The sequence below is a fragment of the Triturus cristatus genome, chromosome 1_1 (assembly GCF_964204655.1).
Source record: "Triturus cristatus chromosome 1_1, aTriCri1.1, whole genome shotgun sequence".
NCBI lineage: Eukaryota > Metazoa > Chordata > Amphibia > Caudata > Salamandridae > Triturus > Triturus cristatus.
The window spans coordinates 33,383,632-33,399,730 of NC_140579.1; the positions used below are offsets into that span (position 1 = coordinate 33,383,632).

Here is a 16,099-nt window from a genome sequence, read left to right on the forward strand (position 1 = left end):
GTATGGATACAGCTTTGGCGCTGACCCCGCTGAATCCTCAAATGTCCTCAACTCAGACCCCACTGCATTTTAAGAGTCCGGCACCTCCCTCTGTTTCCCTACAAACCTTCCCAAAGAAGATGTAAATATGGATAGCTGTGCATACCACCTGGATAGCTGTACATGCCAATAACTCACTAAAGAGAGAAGGACTAGAAACCACAAAATAGTGCCCACCTAGGATGGAGGAGGCAAGAATTAATTGTTGTAATGCCCTCCAACGAGATGGCTAAACAACAACGAAATGGCTAAACAATTTTCACAAGAGGGGTAAGAGAAGAAAAGAAAACAGATTTGCTTTTCTTAATACTGCTCTCTCACACTTTGCAGTGTCATGCTTCATCATAGGGCTGCATCAGACGTCCAGGCGCAGACCAGCACACTGGACGGAGTGCGATTATTATTTTTTGTGTATGAAGAAGCATGGTGGTGGGGGGGGGGTGGGGGTAAATGAAAAAGGAACAAGAAATGAAAAAGAGGAAAGAGTATTCCCTCAAGAAGGGACCAACAAGTGCAGATAGATATAGTTAAAACTATCTAAGGGCATAACCACAATATGCCTTTATTCATGTGTCCCCTTGATAGGATTAAAAAATAAAAGATGGGATATTCAGGGGAGGTAAAGGCTCTTATATCGCTACTGCAAAAACCAACATGTTTCAGGCCGTGCTACGTGCCCATCCGGGTCACAATGGCCTTCGTCAGGGTAATGATCCCTTATCTTTTATGATCTTCACCCCATCTAGGTTGTTTACCTCAGTTGCAAAGTGGAAAATCTCCAAGACCTCACTCTCCAATAATCGTAGAGCGGAATTATTTTTCTGAAAGAAAAAAAAAACAACAAAAAAAACAAAAGCCTGATTCTAAAACCACCAGAGACACGTTAACGATCCTCCTAATGCCCCAATTTTTTAACCTCTATATTGCTGCCAACAATTCCAATGCAGTGTGTTCATCGCTCTTCTCTGAACCTCGGACCTTTGTGGGAACTTGGGCTTGTAGTCACACTTTGTATAAAAGAGAGAACCTTATTATATTTGACTTCTATGTACCTTTAGGCTACACAGAAAGTCTTCTATATGTTTCCTAATCAGATGGTCTGTATGTTAAATATTCATATACTAGGTGTACATTTTTCCAACAGTCAAAATCATCTTAGCTGCACACTATATGTGGTGAATTATGGGCATATATACAAGAGCATGATAAAATGAGCCATCATAACAAAGTTAATGATCCCCCGTCCAAACTTTATCCGTAATGACCCAGTATCAGCAACATGCCCCCGCAACCGTACCAGTGTGGGACTACGAGCCCACATTCCCACAAAGGTCCTGGGTTCAGAGAAGTACTTGTGAACTCGTGTAAGTAGGACAATGATATGGCCATTAATCGCGCCGTAGGCACTGAAATATTGGTGGTTTTAGAGCTTTAATTTTATAATTTCACATGGAGACGTGTAAAAGTATCATTGGGGCTTGAGAGTGTACCAAGTTTTATCCCCACCTATGTGTGTGGGATGTTGCACTAAGTGGTGTCCAAGTTTTTATTGAATATATGACTGGTTGAGAGTGATGAAGACACTGCATTGGAATTGTTGGCAGCAATATAGAGGCTAAATAATTGGGGCATTAGGAGGATAGTTAACGTGTCTCTGGTGGTTTTAGAATCGCGCTTTTTTTCAGAAAAAGGATTCCTCTCTACGATTATTGGAGAGTGAGTTATTGGAGATTTTGCACTTTGCAACTGAGGTAAACACCCTAGCAGGGGGTAGATCATAAAAGATAAGTGATCATTACCATGTGACCCGGATGGGCATGTAGCACTGGCTGAAACGTGTTGGTTTTTGCAGTAGGGATATAGGGGCCTTTACCTCCCCTGAATATCCCATCTTTTATTTTTTAATCCTGTCAAGGGGACACATGAATAAAGGCATATTGTGGTTATGCCCTTAGATAGTTTTAACTATATCTATCTGCACTTTTCGGTCCCTTCTTGAGGGAATACTCTTTCCTATTTTTCATTTCTTGTTCCTTTTTCATTCCCCCTCACCACTGTTCTTCATACACACAAAAAATCGCGCTCCGTCCAGTGTGTTGGTCTGCACCTGGACGTCTGATGCGGCCTTATGATGAAGCATGACACTGCAAAGTGTGTGAGGGCAGTATTAAGAAAAGCAATGTCTTTTCGTCTCTGGCCTCTCTTGTTAACATTGTTTAGCCATCTCGTTGGAGGGCATTACAGTGGTTAATTCTTGCCTCCTCCATCCTAGGTGGGCACTATTTTGTTGTTCTAGTCCTTCTCTCTCTTTAGTGAGGTATTAGTTTGGGTTGGGGAGTCAGAGAAGGCTCATTCCCTTGTCTCTTCTTTTTGTGGGATAGCTGTAGCTGTACATACCACCTGGATAGCTGTAGCTGTACATACCACATGGATAGCTGTACATACCACATGGATAGCTGTAGCTGTACATACCACATGGATAGCTGTAGCTGTACATACCACCTGGATAGCTGTACATACCACATGGATAGTTGTACATACTCCCACTCATCAGTTCACTGAAAAGAGGATCTGGTTCCACCTCACCCAATGAAACACACCCTGCGGAATTATTCTCAAAAATCCTCACGGTAGACTGACGTATCTGTTGGCCTTATTTATCCTCTGTGTTTGTGTTGCCAGCCTTCTCTGGTTCTTTTCAAGAGCCGAATTCCGTAAAGATTTTTCTGTGAGGTGTGACTTAACTCCAGGCCTACCGCTGACTTTCCAGGAGTAGGTCCCGCCAATAAAGTCCCTGATGCTACTTCTGGGTAGAGAAATGTCTAAAATCATAGTGCGGAGGCCACAGAAAATAACGTAAGCCGGCCTCTGAATGTTTTCAGCAGACTGTGTCTCACAAACACACATTCTGTATGCAGTGTTAAAGGATCCGAGCCTTAGGTAAATGTTTTGTAATTGCATCCGTATAGCACTTCATGGAGGTGGTGAGTGCTTGGTTGGAAGGGTGTCTTATTTGCTGCGGGCCAATGTGGTTTGCAGGTGGGTGACCAGGGCGGGGCTTTTATAGCGCCTGTGATGGAGGGAAGATGAGTATGAGATATGGCGCACTCTCATTATTATAGCAGCTAGCTGATGCCGGGTACTCAGCGGTACCATGTTCAGTTTATAGTGTCTACCGAAGACTTAGCATCACCCCTTGTGCTGGGTGCAGCAGTGAGGATACTCGTATAGGGTCTAGAGAGAGACGAGAGAGAAATCCATCTGGATGGACTATGTCCCAGGCATCCTGTGCGAAGTTGGCCTGGCATATGCTTGTCACTAGTTATAGTGGCCACCTTGCACCAGTCCAATTCGACTCTTATGGTAGATAGGTTTAAGCCAACCTTTTAAAGAAAGCTATTCGAGTGGTAGCTGTGGAGAGCAGCCTTCAGGCTACGTCTCAGAGGAATGTAAAGCAGCTTGTTTTACCTTATAATCTCTTGAATTGCCAAATGAAAGGGCACCACACAGGTATATATATCAAATATATATGTATTTATTTCTAGATACACTCTACTAATCTCTTTATGAGATTAGAAGCCAGGAACACATTCAAATATCAACGTTTCACAATAAGTTAAGCACAAATATGGCTGGGGCCCTAGGGCGTACCAGACCATATACTAAAGAAATGGGTTAGGAAAGTCGACTTGCAAAATGACAAGGCCTAGAGCCTGTAGAATCGCTTGGGCTTCAAGACTGCAGTGTTAGCAGGTAAGTAACAGGCCCACGGGAGACACGTGCAGTGTGTGAACACAGACGCGGATTCCCTATTGATTACAATGGAGAAAGTCTCGGTTTGATTTTTAAAGTTTTAGGGTACTTCGAGGAAGTCTACAAGCAAGCCACTTCCAAGGTATGTAATTCGAGGGCCAACACACACTAGGGCACCGGAGTGCACGAGTTACCTCACCCAGGGAAGCCGGGTGCATAGGTGTCTTTTGGTGCCAGGTCGCATCGCTGTTTTCAATGGAGACCAAAGAAGACTTGCTGCTTGCGGCGACTGAAGAAGTGTCCGGTCGAATCCAAGGCTGGATTCTGGATGTAGAAGACCTGAAAATTGAAGGGACAGTGTTCACAGTCACTTGCCAGTGACCCGGGGCCAGGAAGATGGATGCCCACGGATGTCGGGTGATTCCAGGTCGTCGATGGTGTTTTGACTCTTCGCTCACGAGGTCCAGAAGGGATCGAAGATGACCAGCAGCTGGATTCGGAGTGTCCCACTACGTCTGCAGCTGATGGCGGTGTCGGCAACCGGATTGGAGCCAACAAGCCTTGGCAAAAGCAAGTCTTGTGTAAAGTGAAGAAAGTCGATGGTGCAGACCAGCAAGTTCTAAGGGCCTCATCCAGCGAGGGTAAGTGAGGGCAGGCCTGGAGCAACCAGAGGAGCCCTTTGAGTCAAGAATAAAGTCTTCGGGGGACCCGCTAGCCAACAGGCAAGGGATCGCGAAGACGCCTCTTGAGTAAATGCTTCACAGGAGCCTACGGTCACACGGGACGCGGTAGGCCTCTGATTTTTGCTGCAAAACCTGCTGGAGGCTTGGGCCACAAATGGTCCAAAGCACAAGTTCGTTGAACGTCGTGAAGGGGTTGCACTCGACAATAGTGCACGGTTCCCAGGTATTGCAGTTCCTCGTCACTCGTGGGGTCCAGACTCCACAGCTTCGCTGGGGACTCAAAATAGCTGACGAGAGGTCAGGAAATCCGCTTCTGGGGTCGCAGGGACTTCGGACTCCGGCGGGAGCGGGAAAGTTTGTAACCGTTTTTTCAAGTTTTGGTGCCTGCCAAGCAGGGGAGGCACTCCTTGACTCCAAGGGAAATTCGACGTTCCACTACCTTTGGAAGACAGAAGAAGGGCCAGGATTCGTCTTGTAAAGCGTCGTCCAGGGTTATCTAACTTGCAATGGCAAGGTGTACCTATCTTATAGTGAAAGAAAGGGAGGGACTAGCTCTATGATCACTCCTCTAGGAGGGTCTGGGGGGTGGATGGTTACGCCCACTCCCCTTTGTCCAGTTTCGCGCCAGAGCAGGGGCTGGTAGCCCCTGAACCGGTTTGAGCTGACATATGCACAGAGGAGCCTACTGCTCCCCCAGTGCAGGACTTCAAAGCACTCTAGGAGTGCACCCACCCAGCCCCAATACACTAAATCCTGTCTGGAAGGTGGTGACACCTCCCTGTGACAGGATGCCTTTTGTTGGGCCTCCTCCACTGCGAATTTCAGTCAGCAGCAGGAGGGCAGCCAAGTGTCTGTGCTGGTGGCGTCCATTTTGTGATGCCAGGGCTCTTTCAAATTTCTGTCGTTTTACTACAGTGGGTACATGTCATCCCCTCTAGAAGGGTGGGATCATACTCCCACATCATGGACTGATGTGGGGGCATGATTCCAAGATGTTTGACACCAAACACGATATGTTTTGATGCAGTCATTCCAAAGTTTGCATTAACCGGGAGGTTATAATGCACTTAAGAGTATATGGTTTAACCGCATCCACAAACAGCCACAGGGAATAGACTCTGCCAGCTGCAGAGGGGCCCTGCTCAGGCAGGTATATATATATATATATATATATATATATATATCAAGACCTCTTATAATACAAGTGGCGGCCTCGCGGTCCCAAATGGACCCAGGACTTCCTGCCCAGACGGCAGCCTCAGCCTCGCGGTCCCAAACGGACCCAGGACTTCCTGCCCAGACGGCAGCCTTAGCCTCGCGGTCCCAAACGGACCCAGGACTTCCTACCCAGACGGTAGCCTCAGCCTCACGGTCCCAAACGGACCCAGGACTTCCTACCCAGACGGCAGCCTCAGCCTCGCGGTCCCAAACGGACCCAGGACTTCCTGCCCAGACGGCAGCCTTAGCCTCGCGGTCCCAAACGGACCCAGGACTTCCTACCCAGACGGCAGCCTCAGCCTCGCGGTCCCAAACGGACCCAGGACTTCCTGCCCAGACGGCAGCCTTAGCCTCGCGGTCCCAAACGGACCCAGGACTTCCTGCCCAGACGGCAGCCTTAGCACAAGTTCATCCTATAATTACCACGACATACAACAAGGGAACCAGTGTTACTATGTATCAGATCACACAAAGACTGCTAGTTGAGCACAACCTGTTCCCCAGTTCGAGGGGCTCCTTTCTCCCTTATTCAGTTACCACTTACCTGATCAGGATTAACATCTGTTCATATCAAGTCACAGCTGACTAGAAGAATAGGCTACCCTCTTATACAAGAACACGCAGCACATGTTGATTCACTACAAACTGGATACTTTATTTAGTCACTACATACACGCTCACAGAATACAATACATATCACATGTAACCTGCAAAGAAAAGTGAAAGATTAGGTTATACACTCTAATAAAAAGGGGTCGACATCACCTTAGTCGTATGTAGCCTGTACTCAATGGTCATCTAGGTTCCCTTCTTGGCTGCGCCTCGGCTTCGCCTGGAAGTCACACCTCCGCAGATCTACTCCCTTCTCTTTCTCCGAGTCACTGGGACCTCTTCCTCATCGGCTACTCTCTTCTCTTTGGCTATTCTGTTAGAAGAATATCTGTCTCTCGGTTTTTCTCCACCTTCAAGTTTGTCATCTGTCTTCCCTGGAATAAGTAGTAGCTTTACTGCTAACGGCCAGGTGCCGCCTACGGACTAAAAGCAAGTGTCAGTATCTGTCTCAGACTTTCACTAATATAGAGGTGCATTTTCTCATGGAAAATTCCAGCCCGTATCCTGCCGCCCACCAAATTCTTGTACCTCCCCGTACCAAGGACACGTTCCCAGCCGGCCGGCCTGATGTAGTGTCTTCGGCATGAAGAAAAATACAATCCTTCGATAAGGGCCGGCCTGAACCGGTTCTCTCCAAGCGAATAACACCTCATAACTAAAACATCACCCTCGACCTAGAAACTTTCCAAGCTGCTGGAGCGAAAAGAAAGATGGAGTCTCTCCCGTTTAAGGCCTACCAGGCCTGGATTCAGCACGACTCCATGAAATACCCTCACTATAGAACAGATTACCCCTAATACTAACGGATCTATCCTCTAGGATATATGTGCAAACCCTAATCTATGGGGAAGAACACAGGATCATGTCGAAGTGCCTAATAAATAGGCTCTATACACTACTCTAACCCTTAGACTTGGATGGAAAGAGACTGAAGTCACATTAGTTCCCCTTAATCACAAGAGAGCCGGGAAAATCGAGCAGTACATTTCACCCTTGACTTCAGTCTATTATACATTCATTAAATGGAGCTAACATCTGTGGAAGAATAATATGAAACAAAGCTAACTGATCTATGTCTAGTACCGAGTGTACAGAATTGAAGCAGTGAAGGAATACACTGAATAAAGCAACAGATAGAAATCAAAACAGCAACAGCAATCAGAATACCACCTAATGTTTGACGTAGCATGTGTACGTCAGGCAACCAATTAAAGAGCCAGTCAAACCAGCCCTGGTCAACGTGTTTTCTAACTTCTTCCGTTAAATCACGCAACTTGTCAATATGTGCATGAATGGATTGTGTATGATCGGACAAGTTAAAACAACAGAGACCTTCAAAATCGGAGCAATCATGTCCATGTTTAAGCAAAAGATAATCAATGGCCGCTCTATTTTGCAAAATGGCCCTACGTTCACCCTGGGCATCTAGTAGCATGTCGGACAGGACTGTAGAAGTATGATTAATGGATTTCACCATCCAACAGGCCATTTTCCCAATGGATTTGGCATTAGAAACTGCCAAAGCAGGAACACCAATAATTGAAATAGCTAGGCTAAGGTATTCAGACTTGGAATATAAATGCAAAGATGAGTCACAATCCTCCTGTAACATCACAGTATCTCGAATCACACGAGAGTTGGCATTCGGATGTGATGAAAACATCAACAAACTGAGTCTCGTAATAGCACAAGGGCCTCCGGAAATGTTTGCAGGGACATATGGCCAGGAAGTATTACCACATGAGAAAAGCCATCCGGCAGGTAGTAACATCGTGCGATAATGACTGGGGGTAACTACCAAACTATTGCAAGTCATATTGTTCTGAACTGAAACACATGTGGTCGGTGTCCTTTGAAAGCACAAAGTCCGTTCATGAGCTGTAAATGAAGTGGCGCCTTTTAGTTTTAGGCGTAGACATTCAGAGATCACACTAGGATTACACGTAAGAAAGAAGCATAAATCACCTTGTGTGATATTATAGGTAACTATTTGGGACTGGATGGGGGGTGGCTCGTTCGGCAGTTCAGTGCATAAGGGGCAATATACATGGGTAGCAAAATCACCCAGGAGAACATTGGGACGAGCCTTTGAAACATTAAAAATGTGAATTAGGGTTTCCAATGAGGCAGGGACAGCAACCAGACAGGTCGCCAGAATATCATGTACAGATCTCATCGGTGTCAAACAGAAGTGAGGGGCATCAGTCACCCTCTTGGCTAATGATGTCCAAAAGTTCGATGATGAATCCCACGCAGCGAAGGAACGCAACACTCGGGTTCTCAGTTCATCCCGGGTTGACGGGATCCCTCCTTTCTCGTCGTACCATCCCAAAAGGAGTCCAGTACCGACACATCCTGCAGCAACAGTCCAAAGAATGATCTGAAAGAGAATCAAATACAGGCATTAATCATTCTCGTAAATAACATTTGTCAGCCGGGACCGCCTCCCAGCTATCTTTCCCTGGTCTCATAACCAAAATGGTATTGTCCTGACCGGTGGCAATAACCTCTGCTTGTTCAGGGGGATTCTTAGGCGACTGCACCCAAACCCTAGCCCCAGGGTTATCCGTAGAGCCAAAACCTTTCTGGCCTCGTACAGTTAGCAAAGTTGGGGCAGTGCCTTTCATTAATGAACCACTGAAAACAGGCATAATGAGTAATTGAGCCACTCGGTCAGTGCGGTGTATCAGTAAGTCAACCTCACTGCTATTCAGCAGGAGCACCTTAATCTCTCCCTGATAATCGCTGTCAATTACTCCTCCAAGCACCTGAATGCCTTTTACAGCCAGCCCCGATCTAGGGGCGATTAATCCGAAATTCCCAGGTGGTATATGAATACCAACACCGGTAGCAATGATGACCCAATCCTTACTTTTTAAAACGGTGTCATCCATGGCATGCAAGTCTAAACCTGCCGACCCTGGGGTCGCTCTACATGGAGCCAAAGCTCCGGGAGTAATCTCCCAGTACATCACAGTCTCTCTGATTTCATTGGGCTTCGCATCAACATTCGGAGGAAACAAACGCATAAGTGGGGATTCAGCATTTAGAAAAGGACGGTTATTCAAAATCAATAACGCTTGAGGCAAAAAGTCTCGCCAATTCTTATACTTGTCATTTGTTAACTTACGCAGCTGGTCCTTTAGCAGGCCATTCAATCTCTCCACCAGGCCCGAGGCCTGTGGATAGTAGGGTATATGGAATATCCATTCAATATTGTTTTCCGCACAGAATTCCTGTACCAATCTTCCACGAAAATGGGATGCATTATCAGATTGAATTTGGAATGGCACACCATAATACATCATAATCAATTCTAATGTTTTAATGGTATTCAATTGGGTAGCTTGCTTACAGGGAAGGGCTACCAGCAGGCCACTGTATGTATCAACAATAGTGCAAACATATTGACAATTCCTACTCATAGGAAGTGGACCAATGTAATCAATCTGCCAAATTTGAGCGGGCAGTTTTCCGCGATGTAAATGACCTTTAACAATTTGCGGCACTTTACGCTGTCTGATATGCTGACAAACGGGACAGTGTAAGATAACATTTTTAATTAAATCTAGGGGAATATAAATTCCTCGATCAGCAGCCCACCTGCTAGTGGCCTTCTCTCCAAAATGTCCTGCCTTCTGGTGTGCCCATTTCGCCAATCCCGCAATGTCAGAATCTTGCCTGTCCACCACTGCCTCAGCAATTTTAGATTTCTCATCTGCAATGTTATGAAAAAATTTGTCAAGAGAATCTATCGGGGTGTGAGCATCCACATGGAAGATTGTGACAGTACTCTGTGGGAGCATCTCCCAAATCTCTTGCCATAACTCTTTTCCCCACAATTCTTTGGAATGTAACTTCCAATTATGGGAATGCCAAGTCGGTAACCAAACAGCCAGTCCATTGGCAGTAGACCAAGAATCAGTGAAAATATGACATGTACCAGGTAACTCTTGTTTCAAAACTTGATAAACAGCGTAAAGCTCGGCAAATTGGCTGCTTTTACCTTCACCAGTTGTGCTCAGCAATTTCTGTGTGACCGGATTATAGGACACCGCCTTCCAGTGCCGTGTCGTCCCTATAAACCTCGCTGAACCATCCGTGAACCAAACATGGTTTCTGTCCGCTGCGGACAAATCATCAAAAGGCTTACCCCACTTGACAGGAGACTCCTGTGCTAAAGGTACGGAACATTCACTCTCAGTCTCAGTTGACGGCGCTCGCGCCACCTGCTCATGTAAAGAAGCAACTCCTTTCGGGCCCACACGTGCCCTGTCTTGTATATACCATTTCCATTTAATCACACTCGCCTCTTGAGCATGTCCAATTCGGTGAGTTTTCGGCGAACTCAGAACCCACTGCATGATAGGAATTTCAGGACGCAAAACTATATCATGTCCCAAAGTCAATTGCTCGGTATCCACCAGAGCCCAATAACAAGCAAGTAACTGTTTCTCAAAGGGTGTATAACGCTCACCAGCATCAGGTAACTTTTTGGTCCAAAAACCTAACGGTACTCTACTCCTGCCTTGTTTCTGCCACAAACTCCAATTTGCATAAGGGCCCTGTACAGACACATTCAAATCCACGTCACCATCACGTACAGGCCATAAATCCAGAGCATGTTGAATTGCTTCTTTTGCCAAACTAAATGCATCTTGCTGTGGTTTATCCCATTCAAATGCATTCTTTTTACGCGTGACCCGGTACAAGGCGGCCAATATTTGACTCAAATGAGGAATATGCTGGCGCCAAAAACCAAACAGGCCAATGAAGCTCTGGGCTTCTTTCCTATTCCTCGGAACTGCAAAATCAAGAATCTTCTGTTTAACCTGAGGGATCACTTCACGATGCCCTTCATGCCAATTAATACCCAAAAATTTTACAGCCTGGGACGGACCTTGCAATTTATCTGGGTTGATTTCCCAACCTTTCCCACGCAGGCACTCAATGATCCTATCCAATTGGGTCTGAACTTCCTCCTGTGTGTCGCCTTGGATCAAAACATCATCAATATAATGACATATCTGAATTTGGGAATGAACCGGTACCTCAGCCAAATGCTCTGCCACCAGCCGGTGACATATTGTAGGACTATGCACATAGCCCTGAGGAAGACTCCTAAACGTCATCTGACGCCCGTTCCACGTAAAACTGAACTGTTCCTGACACTCAGGGGCAATTGGAATAGAGAAGAAAGCATTAGCAATATCAATGGACGCATACCATGTACCTGGATGCTTTTGGATTCTTTCAATTAGGGTAATAACATCCGGTACTGCAACAGTCAAAGAGGGCGTATGTTTGTTTAATTCTCGATAATCAACAGTCATGCGCCAAGAATTATCACTCTTACGTACAGGCCAAACAGGATTATTCCATGCAGAAGTAACCGGGGTTATAACACCTGCATCCACCAACTCCTGAATAGTGGTACTAATCTCCTCATGGCCACCTGGAATAAGATACTGCTTCTGACAAACCACTTTTGTCGCCTGGGGAACTTGTATGGGGGGCATTCTTAAACGACCAACCCGTATAGGCCTGGACGATATATAATACATGGTTCCAAATTGGTAACACCCATCATCTAGATGCAACGTCATTCCTTTCAAAATATCAATTCCAATTATGAATTCTAAGAGTGGCACCACTAGTACAGAATATTCTTTTCTAGGGATTCTACCTATTCTCATTTCAAGCAAAGTTTGAACTGCAGGGGTTTCTTTTCCACCTAATCCGGTAATAGTAAAAGGCTGACCTGTAAACTTCTTTGATTTTCCATGAATAAGAGTGGCCTCCGCTCCTGTATCTACCAATGCTCGGGCCCTTTGGATATTACGATGTCTCCAATAAATATCAATATCTACATAGGGTCTATTATCTCTGTGAGCCCATCTGTGTACCGGAGCTTGACCTATTTCCTAGTCATTCTTACTGCATTCTGTGTACCAAGACAAATCAGGATAAAGACTCTCACGTTTCTTAGGTATCGGTACCTCCTGTTCATATCCATTCCCCGTACGGAACAGATTCGAGTCTTCAGCATTGTACTGCGGGTTACGATCGACCAAACTATGACGATCCTCTCTCCTCCTCAACTCAGGGGATTGATCCCTATCATCTCTACGTCTGCTGTAAACATAATCATTTCTCCCCCTTTCTCTTTCCCCCTCTCTCTCCCTGTCTCTCTCTCGACGGGGGGACACATCACGTACATAACGTCGATCATCACGACGAACAGAGCGCCCACGGCGGTCGTCATCACCGCTTCCATCAGAATCACCACAATCACACTCAGTGGTCCGAACACGCCGGGCACCCTCCTTCCGATCCAAGCCACGTTTGCGAAACAACTCCCACAAACGAGCGGTAGTCTCACCGTCAATGTCCTCCCTACGCACACCATCAGCCAGAAGACCAGAAAAGATATCACGTCTAGTAAGTTTATTTTCACCAGGAGTACGAGTGTCAGGCCGGGACTGACGTTCAGGTTTAAACCACTCACCCAACTCACCGAGCTGGCGTACCGACTCCAGTACCGTAGATAACACATTACCAGTCTGATTAATCAATAAAGTCATCATGACCTGCTTATAGGCAACAGGGGAAGACCGAATAATGCGATTCCGCACAGAAGATGTCAACAAACCATCAAGCAACCTGTCAGCAGTACCCAGAAAAATTGCCGATTTCATCACCTCCTCTTTGAGACGTTGTGCAGCGTCGCGCAAAGTATACCACGGTTTGTCATTCACAGGCCAATCAGACTCAGTAGGATACTTTTGATTACAACCCTCAGTCGCCAATTGAAGTAAAGAAATTTGACCACCACCATTATAGTTACGAAAATGATCCTGTACAGTAGAATCCGAACTCAAGGAACAAAACTTCAAACAATCGCCATTATCTAACATAATGCCCGCAGCGCCCAGTTCATAAAGGCGCACCATCCATGTGAGCAAGGTCTCACCAGCTCGCTGCCGAAATCGCTGCAAAATATCACTAATTTCCTGTTGAGTAAAGTCCTCTAAAGAGTCCAAAGAAATACCCTGCGGAGCAGCAGGAGACTGCTGCAACTTCCGACGAAAACTGGATGCGCAGAGACCGCGGGACGAGCATCACAAGGAGCCCGATCAGTTCTCGTAGAGGGATAATCAGTGTAAGAGGTATCGATCCCACCCGAAGAACGAGCGTAATCACGGGGTGCACCATCAGAGGTGCGAGAAGCAGACTTACAATCATGACGGGAACGAGAAGACTCGCGCTTGGCAGACTCCTCACCCGAGGAACAAGAATCACTCGAGTTCCAGATATTACCATCCCATTCATCAGGATTCCAATCCAGTCCGGCTTTCGCCACGACCAGACGCACCTTTCGCGTCGAAACCCGACCGCGCCTGTTCTTGTATTTGTAACGAGCAATTCGCACAGCCGCCCTTTCGGCAATAGTTTGGTAAGTCTCCAGCTTATCAGCAAGCAACTTATTTTGACACCGCAACAAAGTATGAGAATTCTGAATCTCAACAAAGTGCGCTTCCACATCTTTAAGAGAGATCTGTAATTTCAATAATCTCTCATGTAGAATCCGATACGCAGACAGAACAATCCAACCTCTGCGCCCCAAAATGGGAATCTCCTCACCCTTCGATACGGGTGCCTTCTGCAAACAAGTAATCACATTAGCTGGCTCCGCCAGCTCCAAAGAAGAATTCCAATTCTCACTCAAACCAGTAGAATCAGCCCACTCACGGGCCAAGGCTTCATAAGGCGTTGAATCCCATCCGGGAATATCAACGGGCAACTTAAAAGTAGATTTAGATCTTCTAGAAAACATCGTGGAAAAGAAAAAGAAGAAAAAGAAAAGAAAGAAGAAAAAAAAAAAAAAAACTATACACACAAGTATACAAAAAGAAAACGCAAACAAAACCACGCACGCGCCGAAAGCAAACACAAGACAACCACAACGCACACAGGTTTCGTAAACGGTTCGTGACGCCAAATGTTCTGCTTGGGTTTTCGGATCAGATAGAACCCGCTCAACAGAGCCTCTCTAACCCAGCCAGAACGTTACCCCCTCCCTAGGGCCTATTCACACCTAAGAAACCACATATATATACATACCACCTAAGGACAGGGAATTCCTACTCATATATATATATATATATATATATATATATCAAGACCTCTTATAATACAAGTGGCGGCCTCGCGGTCCCAAATGGACCCAGGACTTCCTGCCCAGACGGCAGCCTCAGCCTCGCGGTCCCAAACGGACCCAGGACTTCCTGCCCAGACGGCAGCCTTAGCCTCGCGGTCCCAAACGGACCCAGGACTTCCTACCCAGACGGTAGCCTCAGCCTCACGGTCCCAAACGGACCCAGGACTTCCTACCCAGACGGCAGCCTCAGCCTCGCGGTCCCAAACGGACCCAGGACTTCCTGCCCAGACGGCAGCCTCAGCCTCGCGGTCCCAAACGGACCCAGGACTTCCTACCCAGACGGCAGCCTCAGCCTCGCGGTCCCAAACGGACCCAGGACTTCCTGCCCAGACGGCAGCCTCAGCCTCGCGGTCCCAAACGGACCCAGGACTTCCTACCCAGACGGCAGCCTCAGCCTCGCGGTCCCAAACGGACCCAGGACTTCCTGCCCAGACGGCAGCCTTAGCCTCGCGGTCCCAAACGGACCCAGGACTTCCTGCCCAGACGGCAGCCTTAGCACAAGTTCATCCTATAATTACCACGACATACAACAAGGGAACCAGTGTTACTATGTATCAGATCACACAAAGACTGCTAGTTGAGCACAACCTGTTCCCCAGTTCGAGGGGCTCCTTTCTCCCTTATTCAGTTACCACTTACCTGATCAGGATTAACATCTGTTCATATCAAGTCACAGCTGACTAGAAGAATAGGCTACCCTCTTATACAAGAACACGCAGCACATGTTGATTCACTACAAACTGGATACTTTATTTAGTCACTACATACACGCTCACAGAATACAATACATATCACATGTAACCTGCAAAGAAAAGTGAAAGATTAGGTTATACACTCTAATAAAAAGGGGTCGACATCACCTTAGTCGTATGTAGCCTGTACTCAATGGTCATCTAGGTTCCCTTCTTGGCTGCGCCTCGGCTTCGCCTGGAAGTCACACCTCCGCAGATCTACTCCCTTCTCTTTCTCCGAGTCACTGGGACCTCTTCCTCATTGGCTACTCTCTTCTCTTTGGCTATTCTGTTAGAAGAATATCTGTCTCTCGGTTTTTCTCCACCTTCAAGTTTGTCATCTGTCTTCCCTGGAATAAGTAGTAGCTTTACTGCTAACGGCCAGGTGCCGCCTACGGACTAAAAGCAAGTGTCAGTATCTGCCTCAGACTTTCACTAATATAGAGGTGCATTTTCTCATGGAAAATTCCAGCCCGTAACCTGCCGCCCACCAAATTCTTGTACCTCCCCGTACCAAGGACACGTTCCCAGCCGGCCGGCCTGATGTAGTGTCTTCGGCATGAAGAAAAATACAATCCTTCGATAAGGGCCGGCCTGAACCGGTTCTCTCCAAGCGAATAACACCTCATAACTAAAACATCACCCTCGACCTAGAAACTTTCCAAGCTGCCGGAGCGAAAAGAAAGATGGAGTCTCTCCCGTTTAAGGCCTACCAGGCCTGGATTCAGCACGACTCCATGAAATACCCTCACTATAGAACAGATTACCCCTAATACTAACGGATCTATCCTCTAGGATATATGTGCAAACCCTAATCTATGGGGAAGAACACAGGATCATGT

At 46.6% G+C, this 16,099-nt stretch overlaps 1 protein-coding gene across 2 annotated transcripts in view; it reads left to right on the forward strand.

Annotated features, from left to right (window-relative positions):
• Nucleotides 1-16,099, forward strand: part of LOC146869256 (homologous-pairing protein 2 homolog) — a 164,871-nt gene that overhangs the window by 31,174 nt on the left and 117,598 nt on the right. The gene's annotated exons all lie outside the window — the stretch shown is intronic.